The 19827-nt window shown below is 37.7% G+C and overlaps 1 protein-coding gene and 1 long non-coding RNA gene across 5 annotated transcripts in view; one reads left to right on the top strand and one right to left on the bottom strand.

Moving 5' to 3' along the window:
* The window catches only part of LOC110828937 (uncharacterized), a 64202-nt gene extending 49620 nt beyond the window's left edge, over positions 1–14582 (bottom strand). The window contains exon 1 of one of the 2 annotated variants that reach the window (XR_015533934.1): positions 13492–14582. The gene's annotated coding sequence lies outside the window, so the exon portion shown is untranslated. The remainder of the gene's footprint in view (positions 1–13491) is intronic. The other variant, XM_022062151.2, reaches the window with a different exon arrangement.
* Positions 1–19827, top strand: part of LOC110828938 (uncharacterized) — a 240966-nt gene that overhangs the window by 200831 nt on the left and 20308 nt on the right. For all 3 annotated transcript variants that reach the window (XR_015533937.1, XR_015533936.1, XR_015533935.1), the window contains exon 3: positions 15516–15644. This is a non-coding gene — a long non-coding RNA (uncharacterized LOC110828938). The remainder of the gene's footprint in view (positions 1–15515; positions 15645–19827) is intronic.

Here is a 19827-nt window from a genome sequence, read left to right as displayed (position 1 = left end):
TCAAATATTAACCTCAGTAAGCTGACACTTTGTATTTCCTTACAATGAGAACCCATGTTTCACCCCCGTATTAAAACAAAGTCATGGCGCCTTGCTTCGCTAGAGGTCGCGCCGTTGTGCCTCGACGTCAGACGAACAACAGTGCATTTAGCAGAAATTCAAATGCTGTCCGCTGTCAAACAGAAATAACTCGAGAGAAACCCTTAGAAGGAAAACTGTGTAAGCACTGGATGAAATCAACAAAGATTTGGTTACGTATTAAATAAAGCAATTGCCACGTCTCTCGTTACGCCGTTGTGTGGCGGCATTTCGCAACAAGTGGCTAGATTCTGTGACTTCGCTTTCTCAGCGCGTGCGCATTCGGGCTGTAAAAAGTCACTCATGTGTAGTAGAGGTTACAGGTCCGAAAATTTTCTACGAGTCTCTACGTTTTAATTGGCATGTCAGGCGTTTTTGTAATCATCTGTTATAAATTATAACGAAGCCAGACGATAAACTATCTCACATTGGAGGAAGGAATACTAATTGGACATGTTTTGCAAGAATTAATTTTTTCACGGTCGTAATGACGACGATTACATTTTCCTAGGTTTTGGCGACGTAGGTAGGTGCCAACGTAACAAAAATATACTGTCCCCACCCTTAGTTCTGAAGATGGAAGCCGTGTACAGCGCCAAAACCTAGAAGAACATCGTCCTAGTCACCACCATGAAAACCTCAAGTCACAATTCGTATTTTGCTTGATACTTGAAAATCAGTAATTTTTTAGTGTTACAGTGTTTTGTACGTGCTAATTTAATCCCATTCTCCGCTGATGAAAAGAAATAAATCATTACAATTAAACACAAGAAAAGTCCCTATATGTAAGAAACACAAAGTTACCCTTACGTGGCCGCTAATTTGAACTGTCGACGTTAAATATCAGGCATTTCTTTGTGATGGCTTATTTGTTACAACGACCCCAACTGGGTGCATTGAGGAATCAGATGAATGTAAGCAATTAGTTTGTCAAATGGACGTGTGGTTTCATTGCGTGCAGATATTATCGCCTGCCAGTGTCTGATCACATTTTTGTGCGCGAGGTTGCTTATGGCTCTATATTTGGTCACATGTAACACGGAACTAAATTATTTAACGTAGGCTATAGGAAAGTCGACCCGTTAATTTAATGACGTGAACGCGGTTTGCTTTTCGTGTTACAGATGCTGACTCTGTAGTAACACTGGGTTACATTACAAGAGGGTTTTATTGATAAATCTGAAGAATTTCTCTGATTTATCACTTATGAAATGTTTTTCGCCATTTGTATCAGTTAACGCATTATGAGGTAATGGACGTGTGTCCCCAAGATCCATCTAAAGAACTCAAATTACTTCTATAAAATACGGTATTTTCGAAATCACTGAAAATTTTGTCTGATTTTTGTTAAGAGGATAAATCCGACGAGTAGCTCTATAGATTTTGTATGATTCTAACAGTAATCAGGTTTACTTTGAGGTACGGACTGAATTATTAGAAAAACTTGGGCTTAAAGGGATTGGATGTTTTTTCTCATGTATTTGAACTTGACTGATCTTATGTAACGCGGTGTGCATGATTATATAACGTGTTTTGTAAGTTCGCTATATGTTTTAAAAAATATGTTATAGATTTTTTAATAGTGGCATTGAGCAGCGGCGGAAAATTGAAACACGTTGGACATTGTTATGAGTATGTAGATAAATGCAGAAAAAAACTTAAGGAAAAGTTAATAAATGCTACACATCTCTACCTCTGTACTTATGATGGAACCTCCATTTAGGTCAACAATATTGAAAATGATTAATGTCATTGAGGCTTGAGAAACCGACGGACCTTATGTTGATGAAGAAAGAATAGATTTCGTACAAATCGACTGTGACCTCAGCTGATCGATTCTGATGTTGAACACCGTATAAATGCCGCTCTCGAAACATGTTGCAATTCGATCCAAGACGTTTCAAAACTTGTACTAACCACATTTAATTGTTGCGACATTATTTTGTCCTATATTGAAATCGAAATTACAGTCAAAAACAACAAAAAAGAGTTCACGAGTAACAAGAAAAGGAAATTGAAACGGGCAAGTCTACGCCGAAATACCGGTTGTGTGAAATCATTCGCTGGAGCATGTCGTTATGGCCAAATGCACTCGCTACGCAACCAATACTAACCCACTGCCATCTATCAGTAGACCATGACACCACATTCCTCTCCAAACTCGCTGATTTGTGGCTCATTGTTTCCTTTTTGCTCTGTTTTCTTCTTTTCTTTTCTTTTCTGGTTTCAACTGCATACCCTACTTACTACGCAATCTACCCGGTCAACACAAATCCCACAACGTATCTTTTACCTTCGTTTTGTGTTTTTTTTATTTTCCTCTATTCATGATCTCATTCTCAACATTCCTTTACTTTTGACTTTGTACCAAATTACACAAAAGAATCCTTGATCATTGCGCAAGGATTGGTTTCTATATTTCGTTCAACATTACGTCAGTGAGCGTGTTTAGATTTTTTTAAAAATGTATTTACGTAGTCTCTGTAAACAATTGATCCTGCTTTATCAACGCTGCTTTATAAACCGTTTCAGTGAAAGCGGATATATTTCATTAAGATCTCGGGCCTGCGCTGGAGGTCGAGATCGAAATAGTGTTTTGGGGGGTGGGGGGAGCGGAAGGAAACGATCAGAGATATCAGCGGGGAAGGTGGGGTAATAATAGCTTTTGTTATGAACATCATCCGTAAAATATCATAAAACTTACTTATGTGATATGACGCATGGCTTTTCTGGAACACTATAAGTTAACACAACATAATACTGTGTCTGGAAGATGAATTCAGAGCCCGGAATTATGAACGAAATTTGGGAACGTAACATATTCGTAGTTATGTCGCTTCGTTTGTTTTCAAATTATTAATCCGGTGCTGGCTTGAGAAATACGTCCATTTTCATCCGGAAAACCAAAACCAAATAGTTTACCTTCAAAGAAAATTCAGGGCCTATAGTGTAGTTTATTCCCAAAAATTGAGTTGAAGCGGCAAGACTGGGAAGGCCTATTTTAGAATTTGAACCAGGCACATTTTCAAAACGCGTTGTTTGCAGTTTTGCATATATCTTGTTGATCATTTTTAAATTTATTTGAGATAAAATTTTGTCAGAAGATATTGTCGCTTGATAGAATAATATCTATTTTCTCACATAATTTCCTATAAATTTTTGTAAAAATTTACTTCGTCTTTGTGTAAGGAAGGGATTGTTTTTCGCCGATCCGCACAAAAATTAAATTATTTTAACTTAGATTCAGGTTTTCTTTGATACAGCACCGGGAAGTCTGATAGAAATGAACTCATGATATTGGCAGAAAATTTCCCCGAAACGTCGGTCGATATCTACCAGAATACACTGGGTAACATACCAGAAACCAACAATCTTCATACTTGACAACTTGAAAATATATAAAGTATTATCATAATTAACGAAGTTTAATCTAGACGTTAAAAATTTGATGTTATACGTTGTATAGTTTTGGAAATGTAGTGGAAGTCTGCAGGACCTATCTTATTCTTCGGTCTGTAGTTTAGTTTCACGCACTTCGACCGTATAACGCATGGAAATGAACCGCTGAGAAATTTTAATAGAAAGACTGCGTCACCTGAAATTTACCAGGTATTCATACGCACCATTTTATCAAGACAAAACTCTCTGAAAATCCAGTTCCGTAGTTTTATAAGAGAGAGTGACTTCGGTTAAGGAAAGCGACAAGGCGCTGGACGGCGTTAACTGTTGGTCCGTCCGTCCGCCTCGATTGCTGATTGCGAAGACTTGGGATGAGGAACTCCACGTTGACTCGCACCAAATGGACTGTAACGCCCAGCGAACCGCGGAGAGCGTTGTCGCAAAAAACGGACTTTATGCGTGCAGGGCACAAAGTGAACCCACAGCAGGTACATCCTGAACAGTTCTGTAGTCAATCACGAGGTTCAACCGTCTCAGTGAGTTAAATTAATTTCTGTAAAAACTTTGTTAGAACAAATGTCATGTTTTAACAGCACAGCTTAATCGTTTTTAAACTGTTTAACGTAAAATTATTCACGTTGTTCGTGGCATTAAAGTGTTAAGTCATGAAGATAAGTAATTCTGATTTGTTAACTATGAGAAAAACGTTACCCCCACCCGGAGTCGAAAGTAGCTATTCATGTGACTGAACAATTACTTCCCATAATTAACGAACCAACAAGAAGAAATCTGAATTATAGTTGGTTAAGACGTCATGAAATATTCTGGTTTAGATTTATCATAAAGTGACCGGATTAAACTAACGATTCCTGACCAACCCAAATTCGAACCGACAGTCAGCCAAGTTCAGTGACTTACGCGAAGTCCATCAGAAACCCGGCATATGAATTTCATCATTCTTATGCAAGGGATGCCTCGGTGTATCATAATGTAAATGTGTACACGCCTCCAGTCGCCTTATTGATGTTCAATTTTTGTTTTTGCTATCGTATAAAAAGTAAACGCCTCTTAATGAATTAGTGGATGACAGGAAGTGAGCTTACAAAGGCGTTATCACGTTGCGACACAGCCCTGCATTATAATGCAGTAGAACAGAACCAAAAGTATTCACAAACAAATGAGAGGCTTGTCTCTCCATTTGCATAACTTACGTTTTACACCCTCCTCTACCCCCCCCCCCTACACACACACACATTAATGGTATAGTCTGTAAAGGACAAGTTCAACATTCAGTGGAATTTCGACTGCAGCACAGACATTTACAAGAAAAGGCGTCTTTATCCCGTAGGATTGTAGTAAGAAAATATGAAAAGAATATGTCATCTTGGTGAGCTAGGTGTACGTGGGAGGACAGTATTAAAGTGTATCTTAAGACAAAATTTGGTGTAAAAATGAGAACTAGATTCAGCATTCTCTGGAGACCATTTGCGAACTCTTTTCGACATCATAATAAGCTTTGAGGTGTTATCAGGTGCGGGAATTTCTTGACTACCTGAGATAATATCAGCATCTCGAAAAGGACTTAGCTGCGTGGAGTTAATAGATTTCACACTCTGGAATAACAATCTAGCTGAATGTATTTTTCTGGTTGTAAAGCAACATTTTGGCGGAATGTTGCCTCCATCACCAGGGCCCTATTGGTCGTGCTGCTTATCAACGGGGCCACTTCTCCCCATTCTGACCCTGCGGGCGTCTCGTTTCCCCTTAACATCATAGGACGAACACTCCATAATTTTCCACACACCAATGGCTCCGTGTCTAAAATTTATTAAGCGTGCTCAGCTTATTGAATATTGATGTCTGATATCCGTTACTTACATTGTGATGGATTATCTGGTTCTCTAGAATAAATTTGCCGCTGCCTTGGAAACAGCTAGAGTCGGTCAAGAGATGCAACATTGGTCACACACTTCGCACTGCATAGCCGAGGGGCTCTGAAGGAGCACCATGTCCTTCTCTCTTTCTATTTGCGTGTTTTTTCTTCTTGTTTGTTTGTTCCTGTCTTTTTGTCTTCCCTTTTCACTGTACTACTGTTAATGATTCCAGTACAATATCCCTCGAAGCAATAAGATGACCTTCTGTGGAATTTGTGAGTGAAAAATATCCAGTGTAAGATTTTTCAGAGAAGTATTTATGTAATGACCTTACCAATTATTACAAAGATGACCAAGTTGTAAAGGATAAGATTGGCGGAACTTCGGATGACAAATTCATTCAACCCGAAGAGAAGAGTCAAATTTAAATACATAGACGTGAATTGAAATATAATAAAGAACGGCTTATAAAAATGGTTTGTTTGTGGACCAAATTAGTTCGACTAAGGAACAGAGACCTATTCTGTGAAATTTAACTACCTGAGTGACTGGTAGATTCTCAAGAAGTACTCCGTTGCGTATAGTTAATGACTGTTGAGGAGTAAAATAATGTATTAGGGATAAATTACGACTTCAGGTATACAGTATCAAGCAGTTGCTAGGATTCGAACAAAATTACTATATTCTTCCTTCTTCGAAGACTCTTTATCATTTTATCTTTTACGTAAAATTTAACATGCTTAGATACGAGCTCTTTCTGTTATAAATGGTTGCAAATTACTTAGTTACATTAACACAAGTTACATATATATTGTGGGCATACTTTTTTAATATTTAACTGTTAATGAGCTCTGTATAACGAATACCATGTCTTCGGTTCGTATATAATCAAAGTTTTTAAGTGTCTGCAATAGACCAAACATGGTAACGTTGATACTGACCACGTTCTGGCCCTTCAAAACCTTTACCCTCGTCACACATGACAAAAATACGAGTCTAAAATTCTATACAAGGCTGGCATTTGTGTCAGATTTGTGTCGGGAAAAGTGTAACACTTAAACCCTGAAGATGGAGGCGATATTTTACTCCGAAACGTAGGTAACCATAAGTCCATACGGCGTTACAACCCACCGCAATTGACAGTTTCAGCGCTGTGAGAAATTTAAATCTTAGTTCTATTCTTATCCGAATAATTGAAAGCAGTTCTTTGTCTACGCCAGACAAACTCCACTCTCGTTTGTTGTTTATGTCAATATGATCTTGTTTTTCTTCTTTTACCATTGGCTTCCATTACATAATCAGTGGATTTGGAGCTGCTCTATTAGCTCACAAGTTGATCTGTGAGGAACAAGTTCCTTTTTTAAAATGAATTTTCCATTCGAAGAATAAAAATCTTTAGAAAATAAGCTGTTAGTTTTTTTACTATCCTGATTGGATAGATGATGAAGTGGAGGTTAGCTAGGAGGAGTTTAAAATGCAGATTAAGAAGAAGCATTTAAAAAGCATTTGCGTACAACACTTCCAGCCATGATGATGATGATGATGATGATTTTGCTGGCAAAACTGGTCCACCTTGGCTACGCTCGTATCACACACTGTGTTTTGAATCTCTGAGATTCAAATGGGCAGACGCAAGAGTAGAATGCTTCTGAGTGCAACATTGGTTTAAAGTCCTACCATTAGACTACTTTTCGTGTTTCACTACTGCGTCGGATAATTTTGTAGTTGTTATTTCTTATCCTGAAACCAGCTTGTTACTATTCTAAAACTTTTTACTACAAGCTCATGTTAATTTAGTCTAGCCTTGATTGGTGCTAAAATAATTATATTTTACATGAAATAAAACTGGTTATGCAGTGTGAATTTTTATTCATAACAACAGGTCTGTGTTATTTGATAAAACAAAATAATTACAATATTTTCAGCTATTGGCGACAGGTTTTCGAAATTCCTTTGTACTAGAATTTGCAGATATACGAAATTGCGTTTAATATTTCGAACCAGAAAACATAAATCTTCACGAATAGTTGTAAATGTAAAGTTGCTGTCGTGATACGTACCGCCACATAAACACGTATTGAGAAGTGGAGGTTAAATCCTCGCTTTCCTAACCTTGGTACTAGTTGGAGGTGAATGGTTTGGGCGTGATGCTTAGAACCGAATTTCTGGCTGAGATACGTAACCAGACAATTAATTTGTGGGAAGATAATATTAAAATTATTTATAAAAGCAGGGCCTGCGGTTGTGGACTGGTCACGTAGAGACCGTGATCTCTTGTGAACATGGGAAGTGGTTTACTTGATCAACAAACTGAGCAACTGTCAGCTGTTGAAAAGGACTTTGATCGGTGGAGTTCACTAGCTTGGTTAGTTAACAATAAATTTAGTTCTGTAACGAAGAGAATGGAATGGAAATGCAGCACCCATATGCGACATCAGAATAATATCCTTACTTCCATTTATATTACTAAAGTTAACTACAATAATAATCTGCAGACAAATTTCATTGTTATGAAAATTATAAAAAAAGAACAATTTGGAAATTATCAAGTGTTCTTCACCCTCTGGTGTGAGCTAAGAATATCTTGCAGGTTTTTCATGTCTGTCTGTCTGTCCGTCTGTCCTTGCGATTCATTTCCCTTTTCTGTAACCCATTGTTGCTCAACAATGGTACTTCGGATAACAGAGACAAATAGATAAGGTCATTGTTGGAAGATATTGTGCAAGATTGATTTGGGATCAATTTAGCGTAAGAATGTTCTTTAAGGCTACAATGATACCTCGGATCACATTAGTGCAATAACGGCCTACGTGATGTGGCGTAAAGAACACCTTTGCAATATCGATGTACTCGAAAGAGTATATCTTTCCAATATTGTTTAAAGTAGCCAATGTTACTTTGAACAGTTATGGTGAGAATCTGAGAGCTTGTCACATTACACAAATTTCGTGACACTAAGTAGGTGAGCCACTTGTTTGTGTAATTGCATTATGAGAACTGTAAAAGAACATGAAGATGATAAAATGAATATACGTAAATGTTGTAAATTAAAGTTTAACAAGTTAAAGGAAGATCTTTAGAGTACAGAAAGCAATAATGTAAACAGTTTCGAGGAATGGGATAAAATCATATCTCAAATAGTAATGTGCGTGATTTTCCGCGCAGAAGAATAGCTGTTGATGTTTGAAAGAAGATGATAATGGCGACGGAACACATTCATGTGTATAATCCTCAGAGCTGATGATGATTCGATCATATTATATTCTTTTCGAATTCTCACCAGTACACCTAATGTTTTCTCAGAATTTAGATCTTCACTATGTGTAAGACAGTCGCAGTTTTGACCCCCCCCCCTCCCCCTCCTCTGTTATTCTGTGGTTCTCTCACAGAAAACATCTGTTACATTGTCCATTTATTTAATTTCTGCTCTCTTGTAACACATCACGTCAGTCACTAGTAGTCGCGAAGTTTCTAAGCATCTGTTACGCATATCTCAGGATGAAATTTGCTTAAATTCCTTTCCTCTTAATGCGTATTTTACTGAGGAGTCTACGTGTTTCCAGTTTGCAACAATACAGGCTTTCTCCCTCCGCACTTTTCGATTTGTATCTGTAGGAGCAGGGGACAACACACATTATATAATTCACGGACAAGGTACTGGATTGTACTACATAAATTCTTGTTCTCTTATGTCGTACTAGTGTAGGGTGAGGTTAAAGTTCTTGGCGGCATGCTAATCGATACTTGGGAATCTCTTTAACAATAACCACATATGGTAATTCGCGCTTTTGCCCCAGAGCGTATATAAGTGAGGTTACACTGCTCAAAATTACTTCAAGACGGATTAATTTCATGAATTAGACAATTTACATGACTCACAACAATATAATGGAAATTGCAAAGAATTTAATTCAAAGTGAGATTTCAGGTTTTCACGGCGAGTATGAAGTCTGGTAGATATTGGCATCATCAGGGTGATAGAGGCAAAAATTTCCTCTGAAACTTCGGTTAGTGTCTACGAGATTACACTGTGCTACATCCCAGAAGACAGACGACTTAATGTCCTTCAAGTTGCTTCTCCTTAGTTGGGTAGCCTTGAAGCATGGTGCGATGGGACACACGTGCTTCTCTGATTGAGAAATAACTAGTTCAAGACTGAGACACAAGAAAGTATTAAAATTGATATAAGAGAATTACAAAGATGTGAAATGTATTTAAGAGGAAGATGGCTGCTTTGTGAGATGTTGCACTGTTTAGTCTGACCAACATTCCATCGGAGCTTACTACCTCCAATCTAACGGTCATTATGTCTATGGTTGTTCACTTAGTTTATAATTGTGTTGGGGTCACTGGTCAGATTGAAATGTTCACAGGAGTTTCTTTCTTTCGTAATTAGTTTTGAGGCAGTTGGTAGCACTGCAAGTGAAGACAGTTTTGAGATAGACCAAGCATCTTATCACACACACACACACACGAAGTAATTATCATAGCCTGGCTAAATATAGGAGAAGCTTTTTCTAATCAGTTATTGTCTTCGTGATATAATTTGTTTTTATGTATACTTTTATGGGCCGTTTAGCTTCACTGATACTCACTACCATTCAGTTCATAACTTTTCGTCTTCCAGAGTGCTATTTAAAACCGCATTTATTATTAAAATAAATAGAAATATAAATTTGCCTGCTTCTTGTAAAGGCGTGAAATTTGATCTCTGACCTTAGGAAATTTTGAACCCAAGAGAAGAAGTGGCAAAACGCTGGAGAAGATTTTAAATTTCATAATTCTTACTCTTTACTGAATAGTATTATGATGATAACATCAATGAATATGAAATGTACAGGACTTAAACCACGCATGGAAGAGACAAGAAATTCATACAAAAATTTTGTTGTGAAAGTGAAAGGAAACGTTCACTTGGAAGAATTAGGCGTAGATGGGATTATAACTGTAAAGTGTGTGTTAAACAAAGGGTGTGGACTAAATTTATGTTACTATGGACAGGAACAGATGGCGGGCTCATGTGAACCTTTGGGTTCTATTCCTGAATGCTTGTCAGCTACTTAACAACGACCCTGCTTTATGGAGTTAATTTGCAGGGCTGTTATTACAGATATTGTGCAGGCGACTTCATTTATATTTATGAGTTATTATTATTATTATTATTGTTCAGTGTTCTGTCTTACGACAGGTCCATTGCTCTGCCCAAAAAGAGCTCTCCAGTTTTCCCTATTCTCAGCTTCTCGTTTAAATTCCTGGAACTTCATCTTATTTCCTTGTTTCAGATCGTCATGAGTGCATAAGGCAAATTATAAAATAGAAAATTAGTTATTAAAACTATTATAAGTTCACCATTAACTATATGACCTGACATCTAAGAATTAATTTTCAATCTGTTTAATCTGAAATTGCAGTTGATGAATGGACATTTATGTGCAATATATTCCGATAAGTCGATAAATATGAGAGTTAAATGCGAGAAGTTGACAAGTTATTAGCTATCTCGAAAATTTGTTCCAAATAGAGGTCTAATTAATATGATCGGTAGGCAGTCAGCACTTCACCGCGCTTCAATATTATTCGTTATATGACGACATACTATTGTAGTTTTAAAATATGGCGTTTGAACGGAACAAGTCGGGAACAAATAAAGGAAAAATGATCATTGTAGGAAAGGATAGTGAACAGAGGAGAACGATAAACATAAGAAACCTTTAGTCTTAATTAAAACTAAGGTACAGAATCGATAATACCATTTCAGGCAATAAGACTCAATGTTTTGAAGCAAAATTCCAATGTCTCGGAGACTGTCTCAATCGCCATCTTCAGGAATTCGACGAGTTGGTTGTGACACACCGCTAAAAGCAAGTCACAGGAACAATACGCCTTAATTGCCGTAATGTGTAATTATATTCTGATGAAAATACCATTCCAACACGATGAAAGTTACAGTACATATATTAGCCCACGTAAATACTGACATAAATGATCGTTTTTAACATCCGGTGAGATTCTAGGTTCTCTCTGTGATGAGTATGAAGATGATAGTCTTTTGGGTTCTTACGAATTGTAGTGTTAACTCTTCGAAATTCAAAGCTCATATAATTAACAACTTATAACGTAACCCGAACCGCAAACAAGACGCAGCGTGTATATATATAAACGAAAGATCGACTGGTTATTGCTGTTTATGGAAATAATTGCTGTTTACAGTGAGAATTATGTGAAACACAAATACAATCTGTTGGCAAGATGTAGTATTACTGAATGTAATACTACATGTATATACAAGTAGTACTGTGCACTTAAATTATTTTAGAAAATATTTTACACTCTGTATCAGACCTGCTTATTAATAATGAGAGATTACTGTTATTAGAGATGCAGTTGATTTGTCTGATATGAAATTACAGACAGTATACCTAATTATATTTTTAAGTTTTATTATTCTTCAATAATTTGAGCTGGTGTTTGTTTGTACAGTAGTGAATTTCGCCTTTTAATTTCTTTCTTATCATTGTTTAAACTCTTTCAGAATTTTAGCGAATTTGATAGGCCATTCGTATCAATTAAATACAGTTTAGACCCGTTTTAATAATCGTTTATTGTAAAGTTAAGCCCGAAATCGGGAAGTCTGAAAATCTTGTAAGTTTCACAGTCTGCGGTGTCTAGACTGAATACTATGGGCCTAGCAGAATAGCCTGTCGCTTCCGGTGAGTCGCATGCAAATTAAAATCACTGCGGTCTGCGATTTATAGAAAGTGAAAATATCGGTCGATGTGCTCAACAAGTTTGTCTGAATTCAGCCTTCGGCGTTGAACGATATTCTTTTGTTGCTTTTAGGAGTGTCTTGTCTCCACTAATCAGAGGCTTTCACTGTTTCTCGGTACAATTATTTGCATGTTTTTATCATACTGGATTCTAAAACAAAATACTAAAAATATAAAATGTGATGGAAGTTGTGAAATTTATTTCCAATAAATGAAAATAGGAATTACGTTGATTTATTCCATACTATACCTCAACTTATAAAACAGGATTGTACTATTCCGGTTAATAAAAGCTGATTTAAAATTTTAAAGGCTATATATTTTGAGACATATTTTAACTTTCATACTCGTTATGCTTTTACTTAGAATCGAAGTTTATATTTTGAAACGTTTACGTATTAAATAAAGTTAACACTGAATGGACTTTAAATAGGAGATCTTCGACAATTATGCGTTCCAGTTGCCTTGATGTTTCTCTACATTTGTCCTGTACATTGTATAAAAATTGTTGTAAAACCTACCAAAACAGGAATTTAACTTGTTCTTGCGACAGGATATCTCCATAACCTTAACTCTTTCATGCAGAAATATAAAATTCTTTCTTACATTCTTACTGACTTGCGAGTTACCAGTTCGCTTTAACGATATTTCATTTGTCACTTACTGCATATAAAACTACGAACCAGACACAAATTCTAATGCACAGTGTTACTTGTTTGGAGCATTCTCACACGAGTAAACTTTTGAATATCTTCGCTGCATACCTGTGTGAAAATGGTCGGCATGTTTGATGCCCCTTTGTAACATTTATAAATTGAAAATTATTATTTTTTTTTTAAAAATAAGGATGAAAATTTGTGTAGAGGTGTAGTTTGTGTTCCACTCCCGCGTTGAAGTCTCCCTCCTGGTCAGTTCGCTTAAGTAATTTCTAAATTAGGTTATATTTCTTGCAAATTAGAATTATTTCTACTAATATTATTTTGTCCCGTCTGTATTTGTAATTACATTTCATATCCAAGAGTCTCATATCATTTCAATTCTTTTACTCGCTCTGTGTTGATTCTAAATTAGAACACAATAAAAGATATGTCTTCGTTTTAATAGATAGAAACACTTGTGCTTTTTGCAATGTGGATGGTGTGGGAAAATGGATGCAGATCACAAGCGGAGAGCAAGTGTTCTCAATTGTCCTTACCGTAGTATTAGGCGCGACTTCCATGTGTGAATCTGTCAAAGTCTGAAACTTTACAACATAGAAGTTTTCTTTCCACTCTATAGATTCACAATATAACTGGACAGGACACTGAATATTATTATTCAAGTATCATGAGGTAGAAGACTACTACTGAAAGATAGCTGGCGTGTGGTCTTACCTCTGTTAACACTGCTGGTTGTCCCCTGAAGAACTTATTCGCGATAGTAAGAGAAGCCGTTGTTTCTTCTGTGAGACATCCGCGAAGACGCTTTTTCGCTTACGAAATGTTCAAAAGAAACTTCACTCATATGCACACAAAGGAACACAATTTCACCCACAACTATTCACTGTCAACTGCAGTTGCATGTCTGTGCGACGAACCACTTTACAATCGAAGGGGAGGGAGTGTCAAAATTACACAGTAAACACTACCGCAGGTACAAAAATTTGTTTTCAGACATTAATTAATTTGGAATTAAATTGTCTGGGTTCGTTGGTTAAACACTGTAGTTAACATAAGAAGCAATCCTCGTATAATTAAATATCACAGTTGATAAACCAATGTTAAGGCTGAAATGCATGGACGTTCTTCCAGCACTGGTGGAAAAGCGACGGTAATTGAGTGGCATTTGTGTATCCTCAACACGGCGTGTCACTTACGGCGTGGTCCGACCCCACACTTCACAGGCACGAGACAAGAGTGAACTGGCCATTGCATCTGATCACAGTTTAAACTCTATCTCTCTCACTTTTACTCTTGTACGAGAGAGAGAGACCCAGTTTTCGTTCCCTCCTACCCTTCCTCCCTCTCCGTGTCTCACAATTTCTTTTTTTCCCAATATCTCCCCTTCCCTGGAGTGCTTATTATCCGTCACTTCAATTAGCATCTCCACTTTGTGCTATCAATGTGTACCGCGCCATCCCCACTACTTTACCTGCCCCGTGTGCGTACTGCCGATACCGTTACGCTAGTTTCTTCCTCCGGAGAGCGAGGTCTGTCTGCAGCGGCTCAAGGATCTTTGCGTTGAGATAAATTTATAGATTTTAGGTTATCGGGGAAAGACAGTCTGTAATTGTGTTTTCCTCTTGATCTCTGCACCATGCACCGCCTATTGCTAAGCTCTACGTGTACTTGTGGAGATGGAGGAAGAAGACGAAAGAATGAGACAAGTTTCCTCTGCGGCGAGCTTGGGAGGGGCGTCTCTCCCACTTCTGCAATGTCTTCCTTCCCCTCTTCTTGTATCAAGCAACCTCCACCACTTGGTTCTGCCCTTGTTACTGTAACAGGAGATCGTCATTGTCCGGCTGTTTTGGTCACTTGTTCTCCCACCACGAGGCCTTCCAGATGTAAACAAAATGTCTGTACGGGGGAAGAAAGAAATGGAAGAGAGAGGAGAAACTGAAGAATAGGGTGGAGTCGTTGGGTGAAATAGAAAGTGTTGCTGAAGACAGAAGTGCAGGGAGAGGTCGCTGGTGAAGGGATCTGTAGGAGTAGGGGGGGGAGATCGTATTCCGTAACGGGATCGAATGTATGGAATTGTTGTAACTTACCTTGAAGGACGGCGTTCTGGTTCCTGGTAGTCGATGTGATCACTGAGGCAGTCGCTCGCAGACAGCGCTGATCTGGAGGCGTCCCGCAGCAAACACTTTGTCTGCGTTCTGATGCAATCGGGTCATGGTTATGTATTATAAGATGAAGGGATTTGAAAGGAAAAGTACGCGATACATTTCAGGATACTATCCCTATAATTTGACTGGGAAAAACGTTACCTGGTGAATGAAAATAGAGTACATCACCGCGGTGTATCGTAAGATAAGGATGATGGTATTTTGGTTTGTTACGCCGTACGCATATGTAGGTAGATACCATCTGCAGCCCTAATTGTGGACGCAATTTGATCCATTAAGCTGTTATCTATCAACAAATACCAAAATGCCTACATCAAAGTCACTTACGCAAATGACTTCGCTTATCTGACATTATAATCGCGTGTATTTCAAATACGCTTCTTTTTTATTCACGAAACCGCCCACAAAATCGGGGAATTTGATTGATTTTTAATCTTATGAGCTACAATGAAAGACGAGACGCCTTAAATAAGACCACTAGCATTTCATCCCATAACTCGCCCGGAAACATAATTTGGCATTTATTTTGATAATTCGTTTTAAATATATTATCACTGTTATTTTTATTTTCAGGTGATGTTGAAATATTCTTGCATCAAACGTGGTGGAATCAGTTCTTACAAGGCGGCACTTAACCATCTGAGAGTGGAATGGCATCTTCTGCTGTAACAGAAACATTTCGTCTGATTGCTTTTACGTTCGGTACGTAACAACTCCGCTTTAGTTCAAAACTGTAATTATTCAGTCTAGTTATATAACACTGAATATCATTGCTCGTGCGAGGTAACTTAATGAGCTGCAGTTTTCAGAAAACAAAGTGTTAAGGAAACTAATGGGACCTGAGAAGGCGGAAGGTGGTCAGAGCTTAAGGTAATTTACCTAATGATAAATTAGTAATATATTTGAGTCACTAACGGAACTTTTTCAGAACAAAGTGGGGTGTAGGAGGGCTGGGCGTGTGACTACTTTGGAGAGACAAGGAATACACACAGAATTTTGATTAGGAAATCCCGGAACGTCAGATTTGAAGACCAAGAAGAATATGATTGAACAAAATTTCGATTGAATTCAGAGAAACAGTTTGGGAGGATGGATTGAAGTGGCTCAGAATTGTTTAGTAGCCTGGTTTCATATTAGTAGTGCTGCTACCAGACAGTTACTTAACTTCAAGAATCTATCTTTGCTTCTCGGCAGGAAGGATTTAACTCAAACGTAGTTTTTATTGACTTAAACCCTTCTTACAGAACACTGAATGCAGCTTAGATTGAGTGGTCTAACAAATGTTTTAGTTACATGCGTTGCATAGGATGATATGTGAATTGTGAATGATTGGGAAGGGATCGGTCTTGGTAAGTTCTAAAGTTATTTTGCGAGATATATTTGGAAGCACTGAAAAAAAATTACTAAGTTCCTCAGTAAGTTTAGCCAGTCTGCATGCCGGGTTTTGAACCCAGGACGATACGATCATTTTATATGCTTAGGTAAATATTTGTAAAGAGGCAGATGTAGGTTATTTGATGTGGATAAACTGAGGAAAACTACAGATTTGTCATTCATTGCAGCCTTTAATCTGCCGGTATTCGAACCTTGTGTCACATGAATGTGTTAACGTCCAATGATTCTGTTGCGTCGTATTGTTTCCTAACCTTGTGCAACGGGTATTTTGGCAGGAAAAGAAATATAATTCACTGCGAGTTGACACACTTGAAACATGCTAATGCGTCTGTGACAGTGACCTGACAAAGACGCAAATTGTTTTTTAAAAAAAGAAGATTCTTGCCTTACTACTCGAGCTTTACTGTAACCTACATGTAGGGCAGAGAGAGGGGATAAACTACAAATGCGAAAAATCAGAATTTTGATATTCCTCTCAGACGTCATGCGACTTTCTGCTTTGTTTCCATCAGATACGATTTGTCATGTTCTTGATGCAGAAAACGAATGTAAATAAAGCATGATGTGAACATCAGATTAAAGCCACGCATCGGGAAAAAAAATGTGATATTTCTGGTAAACAAATCTTTATATCTCAGTGTGCGCAATTTCAAGTGCGAGCGTCCTTCTGACCTGCATAATAATTTTAGAAGAATAAACGTAAGTTCGTCCCAGTGCCTGAGCACAAAGCTACGAAGGCGGTCAGACTCCACGCATTGTCTACCTCGGCCATGGTTGTCCAGTACCAGTTGATCTGTTGTGCTCAGTTTATGGAATTTCGTCAAATGAGAGCTCAATAGGAAGTGGTGTCGGTTCGCGTGTCAAATATTTGAAAATTAGAAGACGAATTTTGATTAAATTTTATATTCTTGCTTTTCATTGCAATTTGACGGACAAGTTTGAGTTTTTCCTTTGTCAGTGCATTATAAACTGTGGTTAGCGCAAAGCTTATAATGTAGATACTTGGCCCAAAACTTCGCCTACGTCTTTATTTTCATCCTCATGGATAAAGGCCTTTGGACAGTTTCATGCAGAAGTCTGAAATAATTGATACCCTAGACATTTAGTAGAACTCCTTACGCGATCTTTCCGTTTCAGCCAGTGTGATGGTCTTTCTTTACCTACACAGGACAGGAGCGACATGGGAGGACCTGATTGTGGCCGATTTTACACCATATCTCCATCTTTATGAAGGAACTAAGGGAAAACCATAGACGATGGTTGTGAACATAACAGGTTTCGTGCTTAATTTAATAGTGTCCCTCCTCTTAAACTAAATTTTCCCGGACATGGACCAAGGGATGTTCATCCAATCCATTTTCTGCTTTGAAATCACAAAAAATTAATAATCCAATCAAAACACTTTTATATAGAAAGCAAACAATCCACATGATATAAAACGGAATGAGTTGTAGGGTGATTAGTCGTTTTAGAGGTTTGTCTTAAAACTCTCACGCGGATTATTCTGTACCCCTGTTGCTGTTAAATTAAAGACAAATCTACACATCATTACTACGTTTCGTAATCTTAGATTGAAGTCCTTAGTAAAGAACATTTCTGTGTTTCATTCTTAATGCGTTTCTGAACGCCCTCTTATTCAGTCCCGTTTGCACAACAGAACCCTTAATGAGCTCATTACGAAATTTGTTTTACATGTAGTCTCCGCCACCCCTCCATCCTCCCTTGGGTGTCGTGCCTTCTTTTGAAGCCTTGCATTGCAATGATCACACCCTTGAGACGGGAATAAGCGGTCAGTGTTGGTAATTGCTTGATGAAGCATATTTAATAAGATTGTGGATGGAGGTCAGGTGCTTTACGCCTGTTTGAAGAACACCTCTCTGCCCACTGCGAAACGAGAATGCTCCATTAGCAGCGTGAACTCTGACTTGTATCAAGTAGACACGCCATGAGTGTGGAGTGGACGGTAGGTTAGGCTGTATTAAGGGACCTTTTGGTATTGTGATAACAATTATATTGTTATATAATTTCAAAATTTTGTTAATTGTGGCAGAACATAATTTATTGGAATTAAACTTTCAGATATTAATGGTTGAATCTGATTCAAATTGAACGGAATAAAAAATTCCAAATGTCACCGATTGTAACCGAGACTGATTTCGCAGTTTTTATTGTCTGAAGTTGACATAATTTTATAGTAATTAAACTCACTCAATGTGACAGAACTCTCATTGAGAAGGTAAAATTACGCTCAAACATTTAAGGAATCGAGCGCTTCTTTGCTCTATTCACAAGAGCCCGCCACCGATCGTCATTCTTAGTCATATAAATCCAATCCCTCCAACCCTAATTCTCTTAGATCCATTTTATTATTATCCTCCCATCTACGCCTAGGTCTTCTTAGTAGTCTCTCAACTACAATTTTATGAACATTTATCATCTCCCCATCCGTTCTACATGCACCGCCATAATCACTCTTGATTATCATCATCTTAGAAGATGTGTTTTTAAAAAACAATAATAAAGAATTAATGATCACGCTATGATCTCCCTTTCTTCATTAACTTGTCGCGTTTTGTGCATATTGAAATGTTTTCTCAGACATAATTATTATAGTTCCATCATAACACGAGGCAAAATCTGGACTCAGATTCTCAGAGTCCTTCAATCACAAATTTTGCCTGGTTATGAAACCTCCAAGTGACGGTCGTCTGTGTTCATATGTTGCAGAGAAGTGAGTATAATATTAAAATGAGTCTTCATGAAACATGTAGTGAAGTTGGTTGACGTTTTCAGTAGATAATTTAATTCTGAGTTTTTGTTATTACCAATAGTGAATTTATCGTTTCTTTGGCTAGCAAAATGTCTTGTCGGAAGATCGTTAGAGGAGGGAATTTTAGAAATTCTATATGAACACATTGAATGTAAAGCGAGTTCTTTCGTTCTAATGACCCATAGCCCTAGAATGTGTTTTCATGCGACACAATTCTTTAATGAAAAGCGAAATTCCTTTCTTTCAACCCGTGTCAGCTTCGCTTCAATGAATAATGATATTGTAAACACGTACAATTGGCTCTATGTCATAACCGCGTGAGACCAGTCCATATTTCGTTCTTTGTGGAGCGTGAGACATCGAGGGACCATCTCGGGACTTCCTACAGTTCGTCAAGTGACGTAATATTACAATGACGACACTCGTTTGACCTTTCACTGACCTTTTTCACACGAGTGTGCGTTTAATATACATGCACTCATTGTTTTTATTTCTTTCAGAAAGGGATGTGTGTACCAGCTGAATATTTGATGTAAAAGATACAAGTTTAGTAAGGCAGTCTTTTGAATGTAACGGAATTTGACGTAACCATGGAAACACCTTGTTGCTACACAGTATTACAATTAACAATATAGTTCCCAGCCTATAGTGCACTTCTCTCTCACCAGACTGCGCTGATAAAGATCCATTGAAACGCTGTGCTGTGCCCTAAATGATGCA

Source organism: Zootermopsis nevadensis, unplaced genomic scaffold (assembly GCF_977971745.1).
Source record: "Zootermopsis nevadensis isolate Lab colony 2312 unplaced genomic scaffold, Znev_1.0 Znev_ptg000007l, whole genome shotgun sequence".
Taxonomy (NCBI): domain Eukaryota; kingdom Metazoa; phylum Arthropoda; class Insecta; order Blattodea; family Termopsidae; genus Zootermopsis; species Zootermopsis nevadensis.
This window is presented reverse-complemented; position numbering and strand designations above follow the sequence as displayed.